The sequence below is a fragment of the Pagrus major genome, chromosome 11, assembly GCF_040436345.1.
Source record: "Pagrus major chromosome 11, Pma_NU_1.0".
NCBI lineage: Eukaryota > Metazoa > Chordata > Actinopteri > Spariformes > Sparidae > Pagrus > Pagrus major.
This window is the reverse complement of record NC_133225.1, coordinates 3,888,374-3,907,906: the sequence shown is the minus strand read 5'-3', so window position 1 is coordinate 3,907,906 and position 19,533 is coordinate 3,888,374. Positions and strand designations below refer to the sequence as shown.

General features: G+C 40.2%; 1 protein-coding gene across 1 annotated transcript in view; it reads right to left on the bottom strand.

The window, feature by feature from the left end:
- LOC141004351 (inactive N-acetylated-alpha-linked acidic dipeptidase-like protein 2) overlaps window positions 1–19,533 on the bottom strand; it is a 438,618-nt gene that overhangs the window by 178,510 nt on the left and 240,575 nt on the right. The window lies entirely within an intron of this gene.

The following is a 19,533-nucleotide window of genomic DNA, read 5'->3' as shown; positions in this document are numbered from 1 at the left end:
GTGTGGGTCTAAGACACATCTGACCTCATATCTTTTGTCATGTCGGTTGTTATGGTGACAGGATGCCAACATGTGGCCTGGGCCACACTGAATGGCTGCCTACTCAGCTGACGTCCGTTGCTCAAGAAGAAGAAGAAGAAGAAGAAGAAGAAGAAGAAGAAGAAGAAGAAGCAGCCACAATAACAGGTTAAATGGATTACACGCTGTCTGATTTCCATTTGCTTCACTATAATGCGTGTGGCTTTTGGCTCTCTTACCTGCCAAGATGAGCAGCAGATTTCACCAGTGAACTAGTAGCCACAATATTCCCAGACTCCTTTAAAATAAATCACGCAATTTAAGAGAACTTTGCAAAACAGTTAGAGCCAATTTTTAATCGTGTGTGCCTTTTTGTAAATTCATTATTAAATGCAACATATTAGGTTTTTTTTTTCCTTGTAAAAAGTTAATGCTACTTCTTTTTCGCCTGTAAAAAGTCCCCAGACTCGTTAAAAATATTTCTCAATTTTGTGAGTTGTTGAGTTGGAACATTATAAAACTTTGTGAAACGCTGTCTACGATTAATACTGAACTATTCTGTGAATGTTATAGTTATAGTAAGTTATAGTAGTTATAGTAAGTTCTGTCTTTATTTTAATAAATATATCATTGGTTTGTCCCAATGATATAAGTGTTTATTTGCATAGAGCGGTGAAGTGAGATCACAGATGGTCACTTGAGATGCATGTTAATGCATGAACTGCTGTCCGGATGTGATTGGATCGACAAAGATGGATGCTAAGGCCAGGTATACACAGGGTAGTTCTCAGCAATTTTGACCTGTGATCTCTTGGTGACACAGTGATTAGTGATTTCAATGTCCTGCTACTGGTGAAGATGTAACTGGGGGAAACAGGACACATGGATTAGGACCATGTTTTACTGTTCCAACCTTTACCCAGTTTTTGTGGGCCGAAGTGATTGCCCCACAGATTATAAGCAAGAAGATGCAGCAATACGTGTTTGTACTTAATCTGTCATGGATATTACGCTAAGCATAGATAATGAGAAACATCTCGATAAGGTCATGGTTTTCTAAAAAAAAAAAGGAAACCCACCACAGGTCTGTGCACAGTGCCAAACCAAACATCTGAGTCACAAAAACCCACTAACATTGCCTGAAACAGTTGGCACCGTTGGCATCAAGTGTTTAAATCTCTGTTGTAAAATAAAGTTATGACTCACCGGAGTACCAGTTACTGTTTTGTTCAATGTCACTTTGCTTTCTGATCAGTGTAATGCCCATCTCTTTCATAAACCTTTACTTATTCACTCTGTGGCATATTTCTTTCAAATGCACCTACCTCACCCCAGCCTCCACAGTCCCAAACAGGACCTTAGAGCCCTGCTGGGGTGCACTATGCTGCTCCACTGTATAGCAACTGTCTCCGAGTCTAATCACAAAAACATGGAGGCTATGCAGAGAGTAAACCTGAACTGTGTATTCATTCAACTTATTTGACATCCCTTTCACTCACGGTATTCACTTGTCCTAGGTGTCCTTGTTGTGTCAGTGTTTTATCTCGCATGCAATTATAAAATTTAAAAGAAAAGTTTTCAGGAGGAGGAGATCCATCTGACGAAGCTCACCAAAGATGAAACTGATGCAAAAGATTTATTTAGCCTTTCCTTTTAAAATGACCTCATGTTACTGTGAAATGGTACGATTGTTTCTTTAATGCTGGTATGACTGGGCCTCACCACTCTGATGAAGATCTTCAAACTAAAACTAAAGCTCTCAATCCAAAATCCATCCCCCTTCAAATCTATCTCCTCTAAACTTCTTAGACCACTTTAACAGCACAACCTACATATTTATGATCCAATGTTCAATGGGTTATTTATCATGATTTATAATTGTTACATTGACCATGAATCATTCACCGAGTCTGTGTGACAACAAAGCAAAAGCAAATTAAACAAACTGATGGAGATAGCTGGGAAAACTATCGGTGAGCACATTTTCCTTTTTCCCTGTTAGCATGTGCAATAAAGTCACTTAATTTGCACTCCAGCAATTCATTTGCACTCCCCTCCTCACCAATCCATCCATTATGAGACAAGCAATTTTGTCCCTCTGAATGGCCAGTGTGTTTAATAGCAACACTTAAGTATGAAACTGCACTGCATCTTGTTTTATCTTAAATAAAGACGGCTAAAAAAGACATTTTCCGAAAGCAGGAAAAATATTTCAGCCTACTATGAAAGCACATATCTAAATTTATATAACACAAAGAGTGAAACAGAGGCAACATGCCAGAGGTCTCCTTTCCATTTACCAGAGAAGATAACGAGGTATGAAGCCAGTCAGAAGTCATCAGATGCCAACAGCGTGCACCATTCAGACTACAGAGATGTTAATATCGAGGCTATGGCCCAGAATTACAGGAAATGGAGAGAAAGCAAACACACACACTAGAGTTACACACAACTGTGCACATAGGCACGCAGTACATATACCCATACATGTGCATACACAGGTCGTGCCACTCACAATTACTTCCACTTGACAGTGTGTGAAAATAGCAAGCCGTGGCGTACAGTGTGCAACCTCCAGAGAGGAGCCAGGTTAAAGCAGAATTAGCCTTTAGCCAATTTCCATGATAATATGGAGGAACATATGCTGGGATGCTGATTTAAAAGCTAAAAACCTTGTTTTTGCATTTTAAATATGCTTTAGAAACAAATTGCTGCTGGTCTTGTAACTGCTGTCTGTTGTTTCTGTGATGTACAGTACATCACATTCTGAGTAAACATACAGTATGTATGAACTTTAGGTATGCAAAGTGTGTCAGGGTCGGGTTAGTTCGATGGGTAACATCCAGCAGAGCGTAAAAAAGCATCTGTTAGAACCATCCATTATGAATCGGTGCTACAGATCATGAGAAAATCCATCTAATCTCATCCATCATGCTCTCGTATATATCAATGGAATCTGCTTTATGGTGTTGTCTTTTATATTGCAGTTTTTTGGGGGGATATTAGTAGTTTACAATATTTCTTTGGTCTGACTTGGCATCTTGATCAAGATTGGAGAAATGTCAAAACACAGGAGAACAAAATAAATAAGTCCAGTCTTTCTATCCCTGACCAAGTCTGACACGTTGTATTTCATGATATATTTGAATGTTTTCAGTAAACCAAACACAAAAATCTGCTTGAAAACGAGAAGTTGCTGTTTCTTTTTTGTTTAATGTTTGAAGTGTTTTTTTCCGAGGGGCTGCTGTTGCAAAGACAAAACGGATCGTTTCTGTTTTCTAGAGCAGCAACTACCAACAGCACGGCACAAAACACAAGTTTATTCATTGATTTAGTCTATTAAAGAGACATGAGAGCAGATAGAGACGGTGTCAGGCTCAACAGTCAGCCTTCACCTTCCCAGGAGATTTCAGTCCCAAAATAGCATGGTGAAAGCAAAGTTTATCAGGAACCAATCTAAATGGTGATTGTGTCAGTACCCTATAGCCATGACATGGTGCAATTAACATTTACTCCTTTACAATAATTCAAAGCAAAAAAAGCAGATCTATGACTAGTTTACTGTCATTTCGATGCATTGAGTACCATAAATATTCAATTTATCTTTATTGTATGGGACATCTTAAAACAAAAAACGACTACTAACACAGACAAAAGGATGAAGATAAGATAACCTTCATTAAAGGTACGTTACACTGTAAAACTAGTGATGCTCTTTCAGCCCCCAAACTAAATATAGTCCTTCGGAAATTCCCCAAACACAGAGAATTAATACTTTCATTATACTGTATTGAATGAAAGGATAAACAAAAAAAAGCAGTGGTTGAATGCTGTTTCACAAGGGGGCACCACTGCATTGCACTTATGGAGTGGGGCTTTAATCCCTGCAGGAAAGACAAGTGGTTACTGTATGGACTATCTCGCTGTATAGACAGGCTCACAGTTAAAGAGTCTGACCCACTGCAGTTGGTGTGTAAGCTGGAGGGGAAGACATGCTCTGCTAGTGGCTTCAACTCAGAGTGGTGCTTTTAAAGCTGCTTATGGAGAGAGGGAGGGAGAGAGAGGGGTCGAGAGAGATAAAAAGACGTAATGACACTGACAGACAGGGGAAATGAGTCAGAGAGGGATAAACACACACTGTTTGATTTGACAGACTTTGTTCAACCCCAAGAGAGAGAGACTCTTTGCTCCCTCTGGTTGGGGTGTGAGGTTAAGTGTCCTACCCAAGGATGCTTCAGTGTGTGTGTGTGTGTGTGTGTGTGTGGCTGGAAAGGATCAAACCCTACGAGCGTGCATTTAACTGCCTGACCATCCCTGCTGCCCTGCTGAAGGGATATGTGAGCCACATTGTCCTGGACTGGCCTGTGAGATCCTCCTCCGGAGATTTTTAGGACTCTTTCTCTACATATTCCATTTCAGGGTCATTAAAGGTTCACTCGCATGAGACTGACAGACAACCTGCAGCTGCATACCTCAGGACTGCAGGAGTTGCATTAGACTGTATTTGTTTCCCCCCCAGCTGTATCTTATAAACTTTGTTTTAACTGTAAAGAGTGTAAATAAAAAGGCCTTGCTCTGGTTTTCCTTGAACAGTTTTGCAGTACTTGTCAACCCTGAGAGCACAGGAAGTATTATAAAGAAGGGGTTTAGGTGAGGATCAAACTCGGTCAGCGTGCACGGGGATGGCAGTGAAAAGAGCTAACAAGGGAATGTCTGCAGCATGAGCTATTTTAAATGTCACAAAGTGGCCCCATTGGTAGCTTTACAGATCATTTGATCTTCACTGAAAAACAGTAGACCATATATTTTCACCATCATTTCGTCATCATTTTGATCAAAGACATACCTTTGTTGAAACATTTGGCTCTCTTTAAAGCCAAGAATCCGACCCAATCACCAGAATAAATGTTGGCAATTTATCCGTAGTTCCTGATATGTTTAAACTTTACGTTTCTCAATGTTCAAATTTCCAATTTTATGTTGTGACAACGTTGTGCTTATTATCTAGATAGGTCCAGGAAAACATCATGGCCTCCCTGGTTCTGTTGCCTGGTATTCTTACCACTAACACGGCTGGAAAATGTCCCAACATCTCAGTAAGAATATCCAGACGCCCACAAATGTGGAAACAGTGGTCTCTGACTTCCATTACAGCAAATTGTTGTGGCTCATATCTGGACCACACCAGATAAGTTCATCAGGCCCACACACCACGTGGAATGATGGCACTTCGGCGGTCTTGGCAGACTTGGTCTGGCCAGTTCTAGTTCATACACTTGCTCTTGGCTGACATCTGGCCATGCTATGCTGGCCTGCTTGTTCTCTCAGATCTGGCAAACAAGAGTGGACCGCCCCAGTGTCATCACTCCATCCAATACGTGGGCCGGAGGAATGTGTCCGCTACAATTTTACTATCTGGGTTGGCAGAGGTTGACTGTCACACCAACGCCATCCCCGACTCCCTAACATAACATTCAGCTCATATACAGTACATAGCATAACAATGACAATATGGTTCTGTACATATGGCATTTAAAAATTTGAACGCCTCTGTGGTTTTGAGGAACGTAAAATGCTTCATTCTGGCGACTGCGCTGCAAGAATCATACTAACCACACTGGAGACGGATCAACATGCACATGCAGGGATATGGGAGAAAATCATAAGAGAGGAGAGGAGAACAGATAGAAAGAAAATGTCTTTGGCAGCTGCCTTCCCATTCAGTAATCCTCTCCATCCCTATTGCACATTCAAATAGGAACTAATTTGTGTGCTGGGGGGCAAGGCTGCACGGTCGTGGTCACAACAAATCCTCGTTGGGTGAAACACTTTTGCATTTGGCCAGACTTAAGTGTCTTTCTCATCCCAAATGAGCTGCAGGGAGCAAGGGCCAGAAAGGATAGAGGCAGAGAGAGAAGCGGGAAATGGAATACGGCTTAATTGGCCAGAAGAGGCAACTGCAGCGAAGATAGAGGGTTTGGTTACTAATTCTGCCTCACTGCTTATTGCCATTCAATCTAAGCTTACTTTGTGGGGAGAGAAGACTAAACCCCATGAAGGAAAAACAGACTTGTTATAGGCCGCTGAACAGAAAAAGTAGAACAATGGCTGGGGAGAGCAATTCAGAGAATATAAAATACCGAGTCCCAGCCATTGTTCATGTATTCATGACTTCTCAGCTTGTCTCATTCTGTCCCATAGCTCTTCTTTAAGCAGGCATGAAGAGCCCGGACTTTTTTTTTTTTTTAGACCAATCGATGTGGAGCCGGACTATCAAACATGTTTATTACAACTCAACCTCCTGTGACATCAAGTTTTTACCTCACTGTCTTTAATATCTCAGTCTCACTTAATTTATCATTGCTTCTATAATTATTTATGACCTCACATCACCCAATATACAGTTAAAGTAGTTTAAGTAAAACAATGGAAATGAATATGTTATGACAAAAAGCATAACTGGTGGTGATTGTGCAGATTTAAATTTATAAACCTGTTTAAAATGTTATAACCACTGCTCTATTGTGAGGCTGTACAGGAGGTACATATGGTACAAAGGCAAGAGAATTAAAACTATGGATCAAACTGTGAATGTGAACCCATGAATGGATATTTGAGCTATTTTTGTTGATTGCATAAATCACTAAACAATGCCAATGTGTGTGTTACCACTGTTTTATTTGAATTGGCACTGGAGGTCCAATAATATGAGGAGGCTTAGAGATTAATTGTGATAAAACAATGCTACTATTGTTCTAATGTTTCATACAATCACAACTTTCAGAAACAACCCATGTTTAGCAACGGCTTGTGTCAATCCCTCTGCTACTGTCTCCTCTTAGAGAAATAAAAATATACATGCAACACTTCACCAAACTGCGACCGGCTGAGTTTGAGTACAGCCAACGGTGTCCTAAAGGCGGCCTCTGTTTGTTTTTCCTTTTTTTATTTTTCTAAATGCGTTCTCCCGTGAAGGACGACATAATTACGGAGAACACTTTTATTCAAGTGTAATGAGTGCAAGCTGCAACTATACAAAAGCATAAGTAATTGCCAGGTTAACCATATGTTATATCATTTTTTTTCCCTTTGATATTCAACCTGCTGAAGCAGATTCCTTGCAAACCATCTATTTTCAGCTCTCTCCAGGGCATAGTGTGGCAGTCAGACACAGATGTTCAAATTTCCCACTGGACTCTATTCTTTCACACATGCACATCGAAACGGCACACAAAAAAAAAACCTTCTTCGGGCGGTGAAATTGTCTTGAGAACGGCAATAATTATGTCAATGCAATTAAGCAAACACGCTCCACATAAGCCACATCTCAATTTGTCACCCTGTTAAAAGCTGAATATGAACGGGACCGAGGCTGGGCTCTGTAAACACTGTTTACAGTGGCCCCTTCAAGTGAGCCCGGGATGCTGCAGAACTAAACTGTAGTTTGGAGAACTCAATTATTCAAGCATGAAGTGGATTCAGACCGCAGTATGATGTCGGTTTTGATAAGCAATTAAGCTTGACAAACTGAAAATATGACAGGTAAAAAAAAAAAGAAGTGGGAACAGAAAATGAAAGGGAAAATGTGTTTGCACACGTTTGGTTTGGTAAATGGAGTAAACAGGGAAGAGGAGTGTAAAACTTTGATCACTTGTGCTTTCCATCTTTCCCGCTGCCTTTCTTTATGTGTCGACAATACATCGTTCTCACTCCGCCTCTCCCTCCTGCTGTACGCTGTGATACAGTGTGTGACAATACAAACACCTCATTCTGTCACTGTCGCCGTGCTAACAGGCTCATTGGACTGCCTTGTTATCCAACTCAAACAGTGAGACCCAAAGAATCCACGGCACATTTCCATAATGTTATTGACCGAGTGCCGAGACGCGACGCCGCCTGGAAATATTCGCACACACCCCGTGTTATTTGCATGTCTATTACCTCGCAGAAACCCGCCACTCTCGACATGAGGCAAGGAGAGCCAATTTGAAGCTCTGCTGCACATCCAACATCCTCCAACCACCCACACCTCCACCCACACACACACCAGAATCACAGAAAAGACTGGAGAGCAAAGCATTTTGGGAGACAGGAAGTAGTATAATGAAGGCCAACTGTGTCCTTTAGTGGGTTAAACAGACACACTTGACATGCATGATGGATCAGCCATGAAATAGGCTGTAAGGCAAAGTTCAGCAAAGCCAGTGTGACAGGAATTTCAAACAGGATGTACCTGTCTGTCTTTCTCACACGGTGTCAGGCAGCTCCAGTGGTGTTTAGATTGTAAAGGGAAGATAATAGGATCCTGTATGACACAGGTGGCAGATTTAGCTGTTGTGACAGTACGAGAGGATTATACCATAAAGTCTGAGGATGTGAGGGGGATCCTGGTGGCTCAGTGAGCTGAGGGCTGTACACGATGTGTACTTCCAGCATGATTAAAAACACAGATTAAAGTCTACATTTATAGCTCAGGCGCCTCAGTATCAGAAGCTCGCTCTTCCATTCGAGCTCCAGAGGATACGCTGCTAGAAAGACCTTAAAAACACCTCCCCTCTTACTCTGCAGGCTGTTATATACACAGTTAATACAAGTTTAGTCCATGCACTCGGTGGAAAAACTTTTAATTTGCCCGTCTATGTACCTACTGATGACATCATCAAGGTTATTTTTTCTTGGCTTTGGCTTGGTGACTACAGAAAGTAATGTTAAAAACTGGAGGTGTGCACCTTATTCCAATTCGATCTCTACACCTTCCCACTGCACGACAGAGTGCGACTCTGCAGGGAGTCACAATCGTAGCTGTGGAGGGTCCTCTAATAAAAGGGAGGGTATAAATACTCTTGCGAGCTTCGAGACGCCCACGCGTTATTCTGATGGATGCAGGAACATTCATCAGGATGGTGTCCAATCAACATCATTTAGCGAGATATCATTATTAAAAATCAAAGTTCATATAAAGCTAAAACAGATGTAGGTGTGTGGGCAATGTCGTGGAACAGTCATAACACTCACCTTATCATCAACAGTACAATATTTCTGCACAATGTTCTGTGCAGTTACTCGTATATTCTCTGGTATTTCGAGGTAGAACTTAAACTACAGGCGATGCAGTACAGAGGAGATACATTACAGAGGAGATACAGTGGCTCTGACAAGGACTATTACTTCTAGAATGACAAGACATGGCAGGCAGGGGCAGCGGTGTGTCGAGCTGGAATATTTTCACATCTCCTCTTAGATTAGTTAAAGAGATAAACTTGATTCAGAAGGTGTACGGTTGCATTTTTTCTATTTAGTAATGAAATTAGTGAGGATATTTCATTTCTTGACATTTTGTGAGTTTATTTTGTTAATTCATTACACTCACAGCTAGCATACATCTACCAGTTGAAACTATGGGGGCTACCAGCCTATCGCCTCCTGCAGCGCAAAGTGGTATTATGAGACAGGACGGGCTTGGGGTAGCTAGTTAGCATGCTAACTTCAGTAGACATCTCTGCATAGATAGATGTCGTTAACATAACATCAACATTGTTGTTTCTTCACACTGTTGAAGTGTTAGTTTGTTGAATGTTTTCAACCAAAATTCAGGCCATATCTTACAAATTGCCCCTTCAAAGCCCAAATATGTAGGATCAGAGGATTTCAAACTCTGATAGTAGTATTAATAATTACCAGGTTAGTCTTCTTCTACCAATAAATGCTATTCAGATAGATGTTAAACACATATTTACTTTCCCCATTGTAAATGCCACATTTAAGTTTTCTAATAATCATTGTATGCATGCAAATTTCTAAGATCCAGTTATCACAACATGAGATCATTATTTTTGTCCTTGTTTGCATTTGTTTATAACTTAACCTAACATAGTTGGATACTGTAATGAAAGTGACCTGTGTGAAGTGACACTGCAGAGGTGCAGCCTTTGATTTTAGCGAGTAGTTACAACACAAAGATGCACAAAAAGAAAAAAGAAAACATGCTGCATCTTTCTAACACGGAAACTAAATGTTGGTTTGAATTCTACTACATGCTTGTCTTGTTTTGAACCATGCTGCTCTTTAGCTAGCAGGCCAATCAATAAAGACTGAGATCAAACCGTGCCTGACCATAAAGCGGTTAGCCTGTTAGGTGTTTCACGGTGAGACATTCGTCCTCCTACAGTTATTGAGCCTCTCTCATACACAATGTATGAAACTTTAAATTCCGTAAGCGCTCAACTGTTTCACAAATGCTGGAAGTCGGTGGAATAATATCATCATTTCGGCTTTGATTTCCATCCGGTTTTGTAACATAGCTCCGCCGTGACCATTGTGAATGTGTCATCGTTCGGTATCCCTCTCGCAGACCTAATCCATTCCTATCTGCAAGCAGATATTAATAAATCATAAGGAGAAGCTTTCAAAAGCTTTAACCTCCATGCATAATTCAGCCCCGCGCTGATGCTAATGCTACAGCTGCAGCTCCCACACTCAAACTGTTCAGTAGTGTCCCACTAAACAGCCAATTAACTGTAATGAATCCAACAAAGTCCAACTCTCAGCAGAATGAACAGAGAAAGTACTTTCTCCTGAAAACTGTGTGAGCTAATTCCTGATGAGAGCTCACTAAAAGTTTTTCACCTTGAAACAAGATGAGAGGTCGGGCGTAGTGTGTTAGTTTCACTACCCTTATTTTTTGAGCAGGCTGAGAACTGCGTGGGCCGACTCCATTTGTTACCCTGACTAAATTGTCTTCAAATAGAAACAATCTGTTGTGAAGTTTTGACTTTATGGGATGCTAACTGCCATCCCTGTCACTTTGAGACTGTTCCTGCATGGGTATTACCACCTGAACAAACACTGTTACAGAGATGAAAGAGGAGAGCAGGAATGTCAAAGTTGAGTTGTGCTATCAGCGACAGCTCTGACAATGTTTGAGCAGCCTGCAATGACACATTTCCACCATTGATGATGCAAACACAACTTGTTTTTGAAACATAAATATCCAAATTAAGTTGATACTGGTTGATACTACACCTGACAATTTACGTCAAAATGTTGATACTGAACGTTGCTGCAAAAGAGTCAGACAGTCAGTTGTTTTTTCTCTCTACAGTATCTGCTTGTGCCAACTAAAGCGATGATCAATGTTTTATGGTTGTATTTAAGCAGCTCGAAGCACTTTGTCAGGGTTAGTGAAAGATCATGTTTCTGGTTAAATATTGAAGAACTCAATGGTGACATGTTTTTTTTTCTTTCTCTTTAATACATAACTAAAACGCTGCCTACATCCATGTTGGACAGTTTAACAAATGGCAACGTTCACTGCCAATGCAGGAAGTGGTGATGGCTAGAGGTTGGGATGGTGGAATCCTGTCACAGAACTGCAATTAAAGGTCCACTGTGGAGGATCTAGAAGAATCTATTGAAAGAAATGAACTATTATATTCATAACAATGTTTTCATTCGTGTATAATCACCTTAATACTCAATAATTGACCTTAGAATGAGCCTCTTATATCTACAGAGGGAGCCAGACCACCATCTTGCACAGCCATGTTTCCACAGTAGCCAAAGATGGATACACTGTCTCTAGAGTGAGTCTTTTGTGTTTTTCAAGTTTTTAAGCAGCCACCATAGGGAAGGTTGAGAGGAGGGGTGTTCAGTTGGTTGCAACCAGTGCTTATTTCAATAACGAAAACAATGTTCGCTAAATGTTTATCCTTACCTCTTTAAAACCTTTTTTTTTTTAATGGCTAAAACAAGACGATGAGCTAAAAACAGATCTTTGACAATGAAAACTATGATGAATTGTTTTTTGTTTTTTCCTTGACGAGACCAGACAGGACTACAGTGTTAGTGTTGGGCCACTGGGCATTCAAACAATTAATGATTCCCCCCTTAACCTTAACATACCTTAACAATTGTTTACTTGCTATGATCACAGTCTTTTCGAAAACATGTCATCGATAGCATTAGCGAGATAACACTGGCATTGGCGGTAGAAAAAAGTTCCCATTGGATGTAATCCCTTACCTTAAAGTAAGTGATTTAGTACGCAGAACACAAACCCTGGTTCCCAGTGCCTAAAGTTCTTACACCACAAATCCACCCTGACCAGTTTTTAAACATTAAAACTTTCCTGATTGGAAAAGAAGTGTCACTGAAAATAATCCACACAGCCAGAACATTTCCACCAAAACATTTTTTTGTGAAAATGTTCTCTAGCATAAAGTAAGTCGAGGAAACATGGTTGGTTTTGACAATAGAAACATCCATTTTGTTCTTCCTTCACTTGAAAAGCACAAGAATAGATCAGCACAATAGAACAAGAATAGCACAGATACTCTAATCACACATTCTGACATCCAGCAGAGGACCAACCGTTGCTCCGATCCATTATTCACATTACCGTGGCTATGATTGTCCATATACAGAAGACAAAATAGATGTCTTGTAGCAACCTTGTATTTAAATCAATATGGTAATAAGTGCATGTTCCATTTATTGGCTATATTTCAATCCAGCAGAGGTTTTCTAAATAACCCAAGGGACCCCAATGAAAGGCCAACCAGTTCAAAAATTAACATGGGGGGAAATGGGTTTGAACATTCTCTGTTTGGCTACATCAGAGGAGCGCAGAGAAAGAGGTGCCGCATGTTAAAGGTTAACACAATTATGCAACACAGCCGTACACACAACCTGGTGGTGCATAACATCAAAGACACCGAGTACGGAGAGCAATCACATGCTGATGACCGGCAAGCTTTCACTTGTAAAACACAGCGAGGTGAAATGGAAAGAAATCAGTGAAAGACAAACCTCACACATGGCAGCTACATTCAAAGGAACAGAGGAAACTGCCTCACAACCGGGGGCAACAGCTTGGCAAGAAACAAGGTGTCTGATAAGAAAGAGGTGCCAGAAACAATTATTTTTCTCTTTTACCACAAATCGAGAACACAGCGTCTATTTCCCTCTTGTGTTCTGCTCTCATGAGTCTGGAACATGGCATCTCTCTCAGGCAGATTTCCCCCGTTGTTATGATGGACAGAAACACGTCCAAAATTAGCATCTGAACTACTAATGATGCTGCAACCAAAGGGATTACCTAACATTATCCACATCTGAGTAGTCTCAATTCATTATATTATTACAGAACAAATCTGATTAGAGCTGCATTCAGACTGATAGTAGCATTCAATCATTTCAGTGAAACCACAGTGAACAACACAGGGTCATAGAGCACTGAGCCTAGCTGAACTTTTACTGAAACACAATGCAACATCATTGAGCGCGGCACAGTGTGTGACAATGTTGGATACAGTTTACCTCTAAAGTTTTAAGAAGAATTTAAGAAATACTGCTGCTGTGATATCTTTCAACTCATTTATACTGCCTCCGCGCAGGTGACAGCTGTGATTGATTGATAAGATAATTACATACAAATGTCTAATGGAATAAAAAATTACAAAATTATGATATCTGCTATTCAAAAGGTCAGAGGTTAAATGCACTGTGACATCGTAATATTCTGCAAAAAAAAATGTTCTGGTCATTATTCAACGCCAGAGCTCTGGAACAGCTTCTTGATGTGGAAATATTAGTTATTACCAAAACTGCCTGTATGTGTTGAATTCAATCCTTGCATCTAAACATTCTGTATATTTATATTACTAATTTGCAATACGGGGAGGTTGTATATGTGTCCTTGGGCAAGATACTGAACCCCACAGTGCCCCCGATGGCGTTTCCATTGTTGTGTGAGTGGGTGTATGAATGGCTGAGCATAGAAATATGGTGGCAGGCTCAAGTTAGAAAGTGCTGTATTACTCCTGATGAGCAGGCTGGCACCTTGCATGGCAGCCTCTGCCATCAGTGTATGGATGTGTTGTACAGTGCTTTCAGTACAGTACACCTATATAAAAATGTAGAAGTCCATTTTGCCACCCAGATTGTTATTTTGAAAATGTAATGGAAAAATATCTTTCATTAAATTAAATCAAAGTCTGTGAATTTGTTTGCTTACCTTTTTGTGGCATCTAAAGCACAATTTCTTTTTCTCTTTCAGTTGAGTCAAGTTGCCTGAAACTCACCTGATTAAGGTGAGGGTGAGATGGTGGTCGTAGTTTAAACAATGACATAAAGCAGTGATTCCACACTTAGGGGTCGCAAAGTAGGTAACGTGATTAATCTAAATATTCGCTTCATGTCTCGTGGTTATTGTGTTAAATGAATTATTCTACTTCTTCATGACCCAAAAATATTCCAATAAAATCACATTTAAGTCTCCCTGGTCACAACTGGCCAAAGGGTTTCTCCATTTCATCTTCCGGCCTGGTTCTACTCCTTCTGCCTCGGCACATAAGCCCGATGAGACAGGGATTTGCATTTCTATTACAACTGGACTACCTGCTGAAGGTTTGTCTTTAAGTGCTTATCTTGTGTAGTGGGTCAAGGTGTGAGTGTGCACAGTGGAGCGGGAGTTATTAGAGCACTTGGTCCAACTCCGGAGAGGGTCCATCCAGGGTGCAGCTCGGCGTAGCTCGGCTCAGTGTGGTAACACTGGTTAAAGGAAATGCAAATCAGCGCAACATTATTTGACTCGGCACGGCCAAAGGTGCCAGTGGAAAAACGCCAAAAAAAGAGTGGAATATCATTTTTAAAAGTCTGCGCGCCGTAAATTAAGATATTCATCTGCTTCCTCCAAATCAAACTCCTAATTGAGCTTTAATACACAAAATCAAACAAAGTTACAGCGACTGTTTTCTCAGTCACTGTTCGTATCTTTAAGTATCATAGACTTTTTCTGTTGGCACCGGTTCAGCTTTATACCAAGTGTGGAGACAGCTATAGGACAAGCTAGAATATCCAAGCTGTGGCGTCTCCTCCAAGAATAAATGAATGCTACAGCAGCATGGCGCACATCAGACTAGATGAACGCCGGAGCTACGTGGAGTAAAGCTGACAGCGAACACCTGCCGATGATATCTAACCAAACACTGTCGGCTCTGCAGGAGCAACTGTTATATATTTTTCCTCTTTTCATTAATGCAGCGCTACACGTGACGTTCACAGGCACGTCAGAAAAACACGGAAAACACACACATGAAAATAAACTCATAACCAAAAACCAGCAGGCTTGCAGACACGTCCTCTATCTTACCGAGTTGTTTATGCATGCAAAAACACAATTCATTCTTCTCGAATGCCTATGCGCATAGATAATGCACACTTACACACTCACGTGCACACATGCGCCGCACACAACATACTACATGACAGAACTGTGACAGAAGTATGCATGAGATGCCAAAGGCTTTGATTTGCTGTGGCTGTCAGCAGGCGGCGTATGAAAACAATGCAGCGGTACAAGGAACAGTCAAATTAACAAGCTAAGGAAGGAGGAGGAGAGGGTGGAGAGAGGAAGACAACAAAGTCCAAACAATAAACTGAGAGGTGGGGAAAGTCTAGGGAACATTATGCAGAGCCCTGGCAAACAGTGGAATTACATTTACTCTAAACAGCTCTTCCACCGGCAGCATTTCCACCGGGGAGCACTCGTGACAGTTTCTTGTGTCTTATTTTTCCATTTGAAAACGGGAGGATCTGTTGACACCACAGAGAACTGAGTGTGTTTTAAAGCTTTAACAGCCTGAAAGCTAGAAGCATTTCAAACTTAGCAAAACAGGTGCGGCGCAACTGCTTTTCGGCAGCCACACACAACAACAGGAAATACTCTGAGTTCTAGTGACGTAAGTGCACCTGAATTGCAGAGTAATTACCTACATTTCAGCAAATTGCGAGGGATTATTAGTACTTACTGTTACTTTCATGTCACCATGAGAAGCATTGATGCTCACTTAAACTGACGCTACAGCACTAAACAACACTGCACCACCGTCACATTGAAAAACATCTAATTTTCTAGTATATCATACGACCATATTATATGTCACATTGCTGTAATAAAATAGAAAATCCCTTTGTAGAACAGGGCTTACTTTGCTTACTTTGTTGCACTAATGGATCCAAATTCCATCTTGACCCGGTGAGGGATCATTTTTCAAAGATTAAGTTGAAGAAAGGCAGCGGACTGTTCGGGGTAATCAGCTGGGCTGTTATGCAGATTTTAAGGCCGACTACAATTAGATAAAGAGCGGTGTGACATTTTCTCATCCTGCATACAAAAAAATTCAACTATTATTTTTTACTGGTTTGGGTTGAAATTCTTCCTGAACATCCGAGAAACCCTACGGATTTTCTTAAATCTTTGTTGCAGAAATTCTACTGAATTCAAATAAAAAAACAATGAATCCTATTGAACAGAACTAAGAATCTTTGGTTTTTGAAAAATTTTGAAATTGTAAAAGTGGGGTTTTCAGCTACAAAGCTGTATTTAGCAAGATCTGTAGCAATCAGATTTTATGTAGGACCACATAACTTGAGATGTTAAATAACTATATTAACACTCCACAGTATTACAATTGGGCTACAACAAAGTGAAAGCTAGTGAAATGGATTCTTCATCCAGGTAAAAAAAAAAAAGAAGAAATACAAAAAAGATCATTAATTTGATAACTGTAAACATTGTGAAACAATGATTGAATTGAAGGCATATTACAAATTATAGGATAATTTGTAATATGCCTTCAATTCAATCATTGTTTCTCATGTTTGTTTGTTGTTTGTTGTTTCTCAAACACAATCAAATGAAAAATAAATTGGTGACACATAGAAAACACATACAAACAGTAAATGATGAAATTCAGCTCTAAATACCAAACTTAAAGAAATCATAACTCAAAAAAGTTATCATAATACAGATATAGGATTTTGCAACATCCCATACATTTTCAATAAAAATCGATGACATGAACTGGGAGAGCCTGGGTGGGATGGTACGGACTGACCCACATGATACAGGCACATGTGGTCTTGGACATATTACTATAATTTCACATTTAAATCATTTACATGTCGAAGGTGACAGATAATGTGAAAACTTCACATGTACTGTGTATGGGTGGGAAGCTCATTAAAAAAACAGTCGAGAATAAAGAATAAAGAGATATTAACTAGTGTGTCGACTGTGAAATAATGTGCTGGATCTAGAGTTTTACAACATTTATTCAGTCACACCAATGTAAGTGTGCAATTCACTCAAAACAACACGTTGAAGAGGGATATCTTTATCTTTGCACTGGAAAAATGATGACAGTTGCCTTCTTAGTGACAAACACTTTTACTACATGTTCATCCTTTTCCCACAAAGAAGCCTTCTCTTGCAATTCAGTCACATCAACAATGCGCGGCCAATTGTTGTAATAACTGTTAGCATTGACTTATACAGTGCACTGCATAAATATTCACATTGTGTGACATAAAGAAAACAACAGCAATAGAAGTAATCGGCACACTTTACTGTAACTCTTCCAGGATTCAAAGGGTCTCAACAACAAGAGATCTGATTCTTACTGAGCCGGATGACAGATGTGGCAGCGTTGGTCCGATCTCTCATGGGCATTACGTTCTGACACGAGGGAAAAAATCTGCAACTACTCCACGCTTGTAGAAAGAAATGTGAAACCCGGGAGATGTGAAATGACTCAAAAGAATGATCTTGCTGGAAACAAAGAAAGAAACAAACTAAAATGACATTAAATATTGCTCCATCGCCAAGAAAAAAAGCCTAAAAAACACTGGAAAGCCATTTTCTGATGCTCAGAGCTTTATAAAATACCGACTTTTTAAATGGCTGCATTATCAGCAATCTAATTAGATTAGGCGGAAACAAATGAACAAATAACTACTTAGGATTCTGGAACAACACATGTATTATTCAATTGAATGGATGAAAAGTCACAGGCAGCATATCAAAATTGTGCCAGCTGCATTGACACACACACACGAAAAGATTCATTTGTTTACTGGCAGTGTATGAAGGCATACATTTGGGATGCTGGACAGGATAATTTGTAATAAAGGAACAGATTTACAAACAGCTTTTTTCCACCAAATAATCTGTATTTGTAGCAAGTGACAGCACATACAGTAGATTTACCAGCTGTGATGCTCAAGCTGGCATCGGAGAGCTGGAGGCAGCAGATCAGAGTCGCTGCAATAACTTTTACTATATATCCAAGGAATAGAAATGGAAGCAAAATGTCATGTCAATGTTTTTTGAATTGAATACATAGAACTTGATCTGTATGCAAATTGGTTAAATCTTTAGTATCTTTGGTTTGTGATGATGTAAAGAAAGCGAATAATAACCATAAAAGGCTGATTGGTTTCCTGTACCCCCAGTGGACCAAAAAAGAAGTTCACAAAGGGAGCACGTCTGACTTTCCACAACAAAAGCAAGAAGAGGTATTGATTTCCCCGGTCACAATCTCAAGGTAACAATGGAGTAACATTGGAAAAAGGTTTTTTTTTGGTCATTTATGGCTTTATTTGCGACAGGACAACTTAGAGATGATGGGAGGTGGGGGATGACATGCAGCAGGGGGCTGCAGGTTGGACTTGAACCCTGGGGTGCTGCAGCGAGGACAAGGCCTCTGTATGTGGGTTGCGCCCTCCACCAACTGAGCTATCAGGGCGCTCCAACATTGGAAACTCTACATAGCAAAAAAAAAAGAAAACCAACTGAGGGAGGAGGCAAAGAAGGCGAAGAGGGAGAGTGATAGAAACCGAAGTAAAGCAAGACCGAAAGGATAGCATTGATTCAATGGAGAGCATTGATAGGAGTTTCCTCTTACCACCTTGAGACTTGAGAGACTTGAGACGGTTTAAAACCGGCATTCTCTCTACTAGATAAGTAAGTAACAAAACATGACAACTCAATAAATCTGCCTTTTTTGTAGCTCTAAGTTTGGGGTTTCTAGGTCAAATTGGGCTTCTTACAGTCGTTTTTTGCTTCGGACAGCAGCCAGGCTGCTAGCGGTAGCCATGCTGCTAAAACTACCTTTGCAGCATCAATGCAGTATTACAGTATTACAACATGTAAACACTAGGAGGGAATGGTGGATCAATTTACAGTATAATATACTGAGAGGTAATTAGAGAATGTAAATACACTGAATGGCTATTGCAGAAAAAAACGTGGGTTAATTTCATGGAAGTCTTGAGGATTATAACTTCAATGTAATATCTCTATTCTTTTTTTTAAATTTTAACAGTCATAGTTCTGCATCATGTGCTGCTGGAGCATGTGAACACCCCCTGGGTAGAAAACCTGTGAGACTCTTTAATCTTTAATGAAAAACTTGGAAATTGCCGATTGATACCAGTTTAAAGGCTTAATGAGGAGAACATGCTGCAAGACATTTAGTCTTATTAATTTAATATTTTTCAATAATAATTATAAAAACTGAAACAGTATCTGGCAGTTGAATACAGTATGGTTGATATGAGTAATGAGGTGTCCTTTCACATCTTCTGTTCCTCTGAGCTGTATTAGCACCAGGGACCTGAGAGCACTGCGATTGGTGTGAGACCAGACAGCCAGCATCTGTCTCTCTTTCTCTC